The sequence below is a fragment of the Microtus ochrogaster genome, unplaced genomic scaffold (genome assembly GCF_000317375.1).
Source record: "Microtus ochrogaster isolate Prairie Vole_2 unplaced genomic scaffold, MicOch1.0 UNK1, whole genome shotgun sequence".
Classification (NCBI taxonomy): domain Eukaryota; kingdom Metazoa; phylum Chordata; class Mammalia; order Rodentia; family Cricetidae; genus Microtus; species Microtus ochrogaster.
In genome coordinates this window covers 31,963,600-31,970,390 of record NW_004949099.1, presented here as the reverse complement: position 1 = coordinate 31,970,390, position 6,791 = coordinate 31,963,600, and the positions used below count along the sequence as shown (strand labels likewise).

At 41.8% G+C, this 6,791-nt stretch overlaps 1 protein-coding gene across 5 annotated transcripts in view; it reads right to left on the bottom strand.

The window, feature by feature from the left end:
• Hnrnpf (heterogeneous nuclear ribonucleoprotein F) overlaps positions 1-6,791 on the bottom strand; it is a 32,947-nt gene that overhangs the window by 11,566 nt on the left and 14,590 nt on the right. Inside the window, exon 1 of one of the 5 annotated variants that reach the window (XM_013353012.2) lies at positions 4,432-4,585. The exons of the other annotated variants lie outside the window; for them this stretch is intronic. The gene's annotated coding sequence lies outside the window, so the exon portion shown is untranslated. Of the gene's footprint in view, positions 1-4,431; positions 4,586-6,791 lie in introns of those variants that run through there. 5 annotated transcript variants of the gene reach the window in all.

Genomic DNA, 6,791 nt, shown 5'->3' with positions numbered 1-6,791 from the left:
ATGGTTGTGAGCCACCATGTGGTTGCCGGGAATTGAACTCAGGACCTTTGGAAGAGCAGGCAATGCTCTTAACCGCTGAGCCATCTCTCCAGCCCTCCAATTTTTCACAAGGCTTATTAATGCAGTAATGCAGGAGATGAATTCAAGGCAACCCTGGACCTAAAACCAGCCCAAGCTACAAACACTGTCCTAAGGCCAAGAACAAAAACAGAAAGAAAACATACAGGAGACAAGAGGGTAAGTAAAAAATTGTTATGAGGGCCAGAGAATGTGAAATGATTAAGTGATACATAATACATAAAATTCACTTAACTCAGAATCCTATTAATCAAGAAATACCGTATACAGGCAGTATAAAGATACTAGACAGAACAGTGGCTCACACCGTAATTCCAGCACTTGCTTAGTAGAAGCAATCGGTTAAGGAGATCCAGGTCATACACCATTCAACTTGGAAATCAGCCTCGGCTACATGAAACTGTCCTAAAACTTTTTTAAAGCCAGGCAGTAGTGGTGCACACCTTTAATTCCAGCTCTTGGAAACAGAGTCAGGTGGATCTGTGAGTTCATGTCCAGCCTGGACTACAAGAGCTAGTTCCAAGACAGGCTCCAAAGCTACAGAGAAACTGTCTTGACAAAAAAAAAAAAAAAAAAAAAAAAAAAAAAAAAAAAACACACACACAAGGGGAGGGGGACTTTGAAAAGATGGTATGGTGGCACATTTTTAACCCCAGCAGTTGGGAGGCCAGCTTGGTTTACATAACAAGTTCCTGTTCAGCAGGACCCTGTCTGTCTCAAAAACAAAAATAAATGCTTGCAATGTCAATAATTTACAAAATGGAAGTTCTGCCTTCCTGGGATGACACAGGAGTTGAATAGGAAATCAACTAAGAAGTCCATCAATAAATGTAAGTAGTTATAAATTACTTTCAGAGTCCTAAAAAATGACATTTAAAGAGGCATGGTAGCAAGGGTCTTTAATCCCAGCACTCCCGAGCAAAGGCAGGCAGATTTCTGAGTTAGAGGCCTGCCTGCCCTAGACTAAGTTCCAGGACAGCCAGGAACTATAAAGAAACCCTGTTTCAAAAACCCAAAAAGATGGGGCTGGAGAGATGGCTCAGGGGTTAAGAACATTGCCTGCTCTTCCAAAGGTCCTGAGTTCAATTCCCAGCAACCACATGGTAGCTCACAACCATCTGTAATGGGGTCTGGTGCCCTCTTCTGGCCTGCAGGCATACACACAGACAGAATATTGTATACATAATAAATAATATAAAAAAAAACCCAAAAAGAATAGAATGGAAAAGGATACTACTATGTAAAGCCCTCCTTGTCCTCAAACTTTCCAGGTAGTGAGTTAGTCTAACATTTTTGTTTTGCTTGAGAAGAGATCTCCCTTGAATAGTCTAAGCTTGTCTAGAAGTTGTGGCAGCCCTAGCTCTTCCTCCCAGGAGCAACACCGTAACATTAACAGAGCCATTAATTTTTTGGCTTTATTTTCCTGTGCTAAGGAATCACGTCCAAAGCCTTGTATATGCCAGGTAAGTGCTCTCAAACACTGAAGAATACCCTCAGTCCTAAATTATTTTTAGTTCAATTTTTTCCCCCAAGACAGGGTTTCTCTGTAGCTTTGGAGCCTAAGACCAGCTCTTGTAGACCAGGCTGGCCTCAAACCAGCCTGCCTCTGCCTCCCAATGCTTGGATTAAAGGCGTGCACCGCCACCACCAAGCTCGAATCAACTTTTTAATCATTTCTTCATGTCATGAACTCACTTAAAAATTATGAAAAAAAATGTTAAAGTGCTAGGACAGATACCAATGATATATACTGCATGCCAAATCTAACAATACATTCAACTACTAGTACTAAAATTAACTAAAGGACAAATTTGTACTAAGCCTAAACAGTTATACTGACCCTACAGAACAGGCTTCACACACTACAGGCCTCAATGCTTACCTGAGAGGGAAAAATACATCTTCCAACCTATCTCCAAATGATAGTACAGGCATGCACACCACAATTGGCCTACTGATTGTAATTCTTCTTATGTCGAGTATTAAGATAAGATAGCACTTATCTGCTTTTATTTATTTTATAAATCTGCTTTTCCTTTTTTTTTTTTTTTTTTTTTTTGGTTTTTCGAGACAGGGTTTCTCTGTGGCTTTGGAGCCTGTTCTGGAACTAGCTCTGTAGACCAGGCTGATCTCGAACTCACAGAGATCCGCCTGCCTCTGCCTCCCGAGTGCTGGGATTAAAGGCGTGCGCAACCACTGCCCGGCTCTAAATTGTTTTTAATATTGTGAACACCACAGAATCAAATCTGCTAAGCCAAAAAAAAAAAATCTTTCCCTATCTCATTTCTTGCCACCACTTTTGTCTTTTTTCCTTCTGAGATAAATTTTCGTTTGTTTGGTCTGAGTTACACTGAATACACCTTCAGCTCAAAAGACATCTAGCCTCCAGAAGACAACCAGTAATTCAGTATTTCAAACATCTTCCCTGCCTTCAAACTCAGAAGATTCAATGGCCTCTGCCTTCCAAGTAGATTAAAGGCCTAGAAACACCTGGCTCTAAGACTGGCTCAAGAGAATCTCTTGAATCCTAGGCTGACCTCAAACTCGAGTCCATATCCTTCTCCATTGCCCATTCCTAAGTGTTTGATTCTTAGACAAGCATGGGACCTAGTGATTTGTGTCTTCAGGCTTAAAATAACAAACCTCCTGCGGGGTGATGGTGGTAGCACACACCTTTAATCACTCACTTGGGAGGCAGAGGCAGGGGCAGGGGGATCTCTTTGAATTTGAGTCCAGCCTGCTCTACAGAGCAAGTTCCAGGACAGCCAGGGTCACACAGAGAAACCCTGTCTTGAAAAACCAAAAGCAAACAAATCAAAACAACCTTCTAGCACAAGGTTATATACTCTATAATTAAAGTACATTTAATCAGCCCAAACTACCTTTCCATTTTCAAAATTTAGTTTTACAAACTAATTTCAGTTAGGAAGGCAGACTCCAAAATGGGAAAAAAAAACCCCAAGTTCAAAGCCAACTAACCAGGTGGTGGCGGCGTACACCTTTAATCCCAGCACTCTGGAAACAGGCACGTGATCTCTTTGAGTTCAAGGTCTGGATAGAGAGTTCCAGGACAGGCTCCAAAGCTACACAGAGAAACCCTGTCTTGAAAAACCAAGAAAGAAAGAACGAAAAGACAAGAAAACAGACAGCTACAGATAGACAGAAACCATTACAACTAGAGACAAAGTACAAACTAAGACCCAATTCTTAAAATGTTTTATTGATAATGCTATGCTGTTCCCGCACTCAGAACAGTGTGAACAACCTAATAACTCATTGAAACATCAAAAATATACAGGTACACATGCAACACAAGTAGGAATATAGGAGGGGCCGGGCGAAGGTGGCGCACACCTTTAATCCCAGCACTCGGGAGGCAGAGGCAGGCGGATCTCTGTGAGTTCGAGTCCAGCCTGGTCTACAGAATTAGTTCCAGGACAGGCTCCAAAGCCAGAAAAATCCTGTCTCAATAAACAAAAAAAAAAGAAGAAAGAAAAAGAAGGAATAGGAGGGAAGAGGAAAAGGTGCAAGTAGAAGAATCTAAGTATGAAAAACACATTTGAAAACATAATGAGATGCCGGTTGGTGGTGGCACAACACCTTTAATCCCAGCCCTTTGAAGGCAGAGAGGCAGGAAGGATTTTTTTGAGTTCAAGGCCAGCCTGGTCTATAAGAGCGAGTTCAAGGGCAGTCTCTAAAACTACAGTGAAACCCTGTCTTGCAACCCGCCCCACAAAAACAAAACATAATGAAACCATGAATATACAAACACGTGCTGCTAACAATTTAAAATGTATGTCTTAAACTGATGGTATGTCAAGAAATAACTATACACAAGTCTACAGGGCTCCCACTAATGTAAGAATCTAAACATTAACACTGAGACTAATGAAAGCCGGGTGATGGTGGCACATGCCTTTAAAACCAGCACCGTGAGTTCGAGTCCAGCCTGGTCTACAGGAGCTAGTTTCAAAACAGCTAGGGCTACATAGACAAACTCTCTGTCAAAAAGATTGTAATACTCTCACTATATTTTGATGCCAGCACCTGACAGGTAGGATCACTGGGCTACCCAGTCATGTATCTCCCAACCCTCACTCCCTAGCATGGAGGCACACTCACACCCATGAAACACAGCTTTACAGAACACAGAACACTAACCATTAGAGAGTGCCTCTGTTAGGACCACAGTCCCAATAAAAAGTAACATGCAAAGGTAACTACCAATTTATAGGAAAAAGAAAGAGCTGAGATTAAAAAAGAAAAATCACTCTGGCTTGCAATGAACTTCTATCGGTGCCAGATTTGGAGTGAAAAGTAATTTGTGAGATTGCTAAGACACTGTCTACTTACCAAATGAGATAGTGTCTTGTTCGGCTTGACTCAAACTTGTTTGCTGGATAGTATTTGAAGCTGTGTGTGGTAGCCTGCTCACAATCTCAGCATTGAGAATCTTAAGCAGGAGTCCTCAGTTTGAAGTCAGCCTGGGATATAGGGCAATATTGCTCTTGTAAAAATTGAAAAGGAGTCTTGGCATTGAAGAACGACTAATAAAAACCCAGAGACAGAAATTAGGGTTCAACCTGAAGATCAGTAAAGCAAAACAACCAAGCTACTGGCTCTTACCTCTACCTCTGTCTGAAATCATGATCCTACCTCCAGGGATCTCAGACTGTGACTGTGTGAGAGCTGTCTCCTCCTGTTTTATATTCCTGTTGAGGGCTGCGATTAAAGGCGTGCATCACTACCTTCCAGTTTCTACAGCAAACTACTGTGGCTACTGGGATTAAAAAGGTGTGTTAGCCCTGCCTAGTCTGTAAGGCGCCTCGGTGCAGCTGTTTTACTCTCTGAAAACACAAATAAAATAACAGTACAGGGCATGATGACACACGCCCTTAATCCCAGCATTCAAGAGGCAGAAGCAGGATGATGAGTTTGAGGCCAGACTGGTCTACAGAGCCAACTACAGAACAGCCTTGGCTTCTATGTAGTCCATGTCTCAAAAACAAAATTTCCAAGTGAAAAGGAGGATAAAAGCATCTGCTAAAAGCCTGAGGACATCAGTTCTATTCATCCCAGAATCCACCAGCAGCTAAGTAAATCAAAGCTGTTGTCCTCTGACCCTGGCATGTTCTTGGTAGCATATGCCCACACCCACTTACCCAGTGTGTGTTCTATACGTTAACATTTTACATTTTTATGGATTTTAATTTATTTTAATTCTGTTCCTTACAATAAAAGGCCCCAGTTATAATCTCCAGCAACAAATCTTTGAATGTTAATTTAGAGGCAAAATAGAGTATGGTGGTCTTAAACTGAGTTTAATTCTTCCTCTGCTAAGAACCCTCCATCAATACAAATGGTGGAGACAGGAACTCTTAGTAATAAAAGGCAGTTCCTGTCAGACCTAAGTCCCAATATCAATTGTGTCTCTAGTGAGTGATTTCTTACAGTCTTAAAACAAGATTATCATTAACCAGGCAGTGGTGGCACACGCCTTTAATCCCAGTACTAGGGAGGCAGAGGCAGGTGAATCTCTGTGTTCGAGGCCAGTTTGGTCTACAGGAGCTAGTTCTAGGACAGGCTCATAGCAGGGAGATAATGGAAGAGGCAGGCGGATTACTGAGTTCTAGCCCAGCCTGGACTGCAGACTCTAAAGCTATGCAGAGAAACTTTCACAGCTCTGACAAATTCACAATCAGAAAGACCTTTTTAAGCATTTCATGCTGTGCCTGCATTAGTGTGGCAAAATGTCACTGAACTCTTTTCAGTCTTTAGTCTCAGTAGCTTTAGCAACATAGCAGAAGTCTACTTACCTAGGACTTTCCTTTAAACCATTTCTATTTTAATCAATGGTGTTTGCTTTTTAATTTGTTTTTCTGTGTAAACCAGGCTATCCTCAGAACTCTTCGAGATTGGTTTGCCTCTTTCTCCCAAGTGAGGAGTGCACCATCACCACCCAAACTTAGTCAAAAGTTTTACTGAAATCTTGTTACCACCACCTTTCACCCCAGCAATCCACAGCACTCTGGAGGCAGAAGCAGATAGATTTGTTGGAGGCTAGCCTCATTTATACAGTGAGCTCCATGCCAGACAAACTAGATAGTGAGACCCTATCTCAAAAACATTTAACATTCTTCTATTACTTTATTTTAGAGTCAAGGCACCCAAGCTTTTCCTATGTATCCCAGTTGTGTCTTGAACTTTGCCCCCCAAAGATACATACACATATAATGAAAGAATCTAGATAAAAACAGAAGTTAGTTAACTACAAAAACACAATAGGACAGGGGCCGTGATTCAGTGGGCATGGGGTGCTTACCTACCATGCCCAGTACCTATTAAAGGGGTGTGGTGTTCCTGTAAAGCAATCAATCTAAAGCGCAGGGTGATGAGGAAATCAAGGTCATCTTCAGTGACTACAGAATGCTTCCCAGGCCCAACATCCCACCCAACACCCAAAAAAGGCTTAAAAAAAAAAAAAGGAAAAATACTTTTTAGTTCTTCAGAGACGGTGATGTTTGCCTATGAATATCACAGCTTTGGGGAAACAGAAAAAAGGCAGGAAGATCAAAAGTTCAAGCCAGGCAGAGCAAAAATATTGTTAAAAAGTAGTCCAGTCGGCCATGCTGGAACAACCTTTAATTCCAGCACGTGGGAGGCAGAGGCAGACACATCTCTGAGAGTTCTACATCCTGGTCTACAGAGTGAGT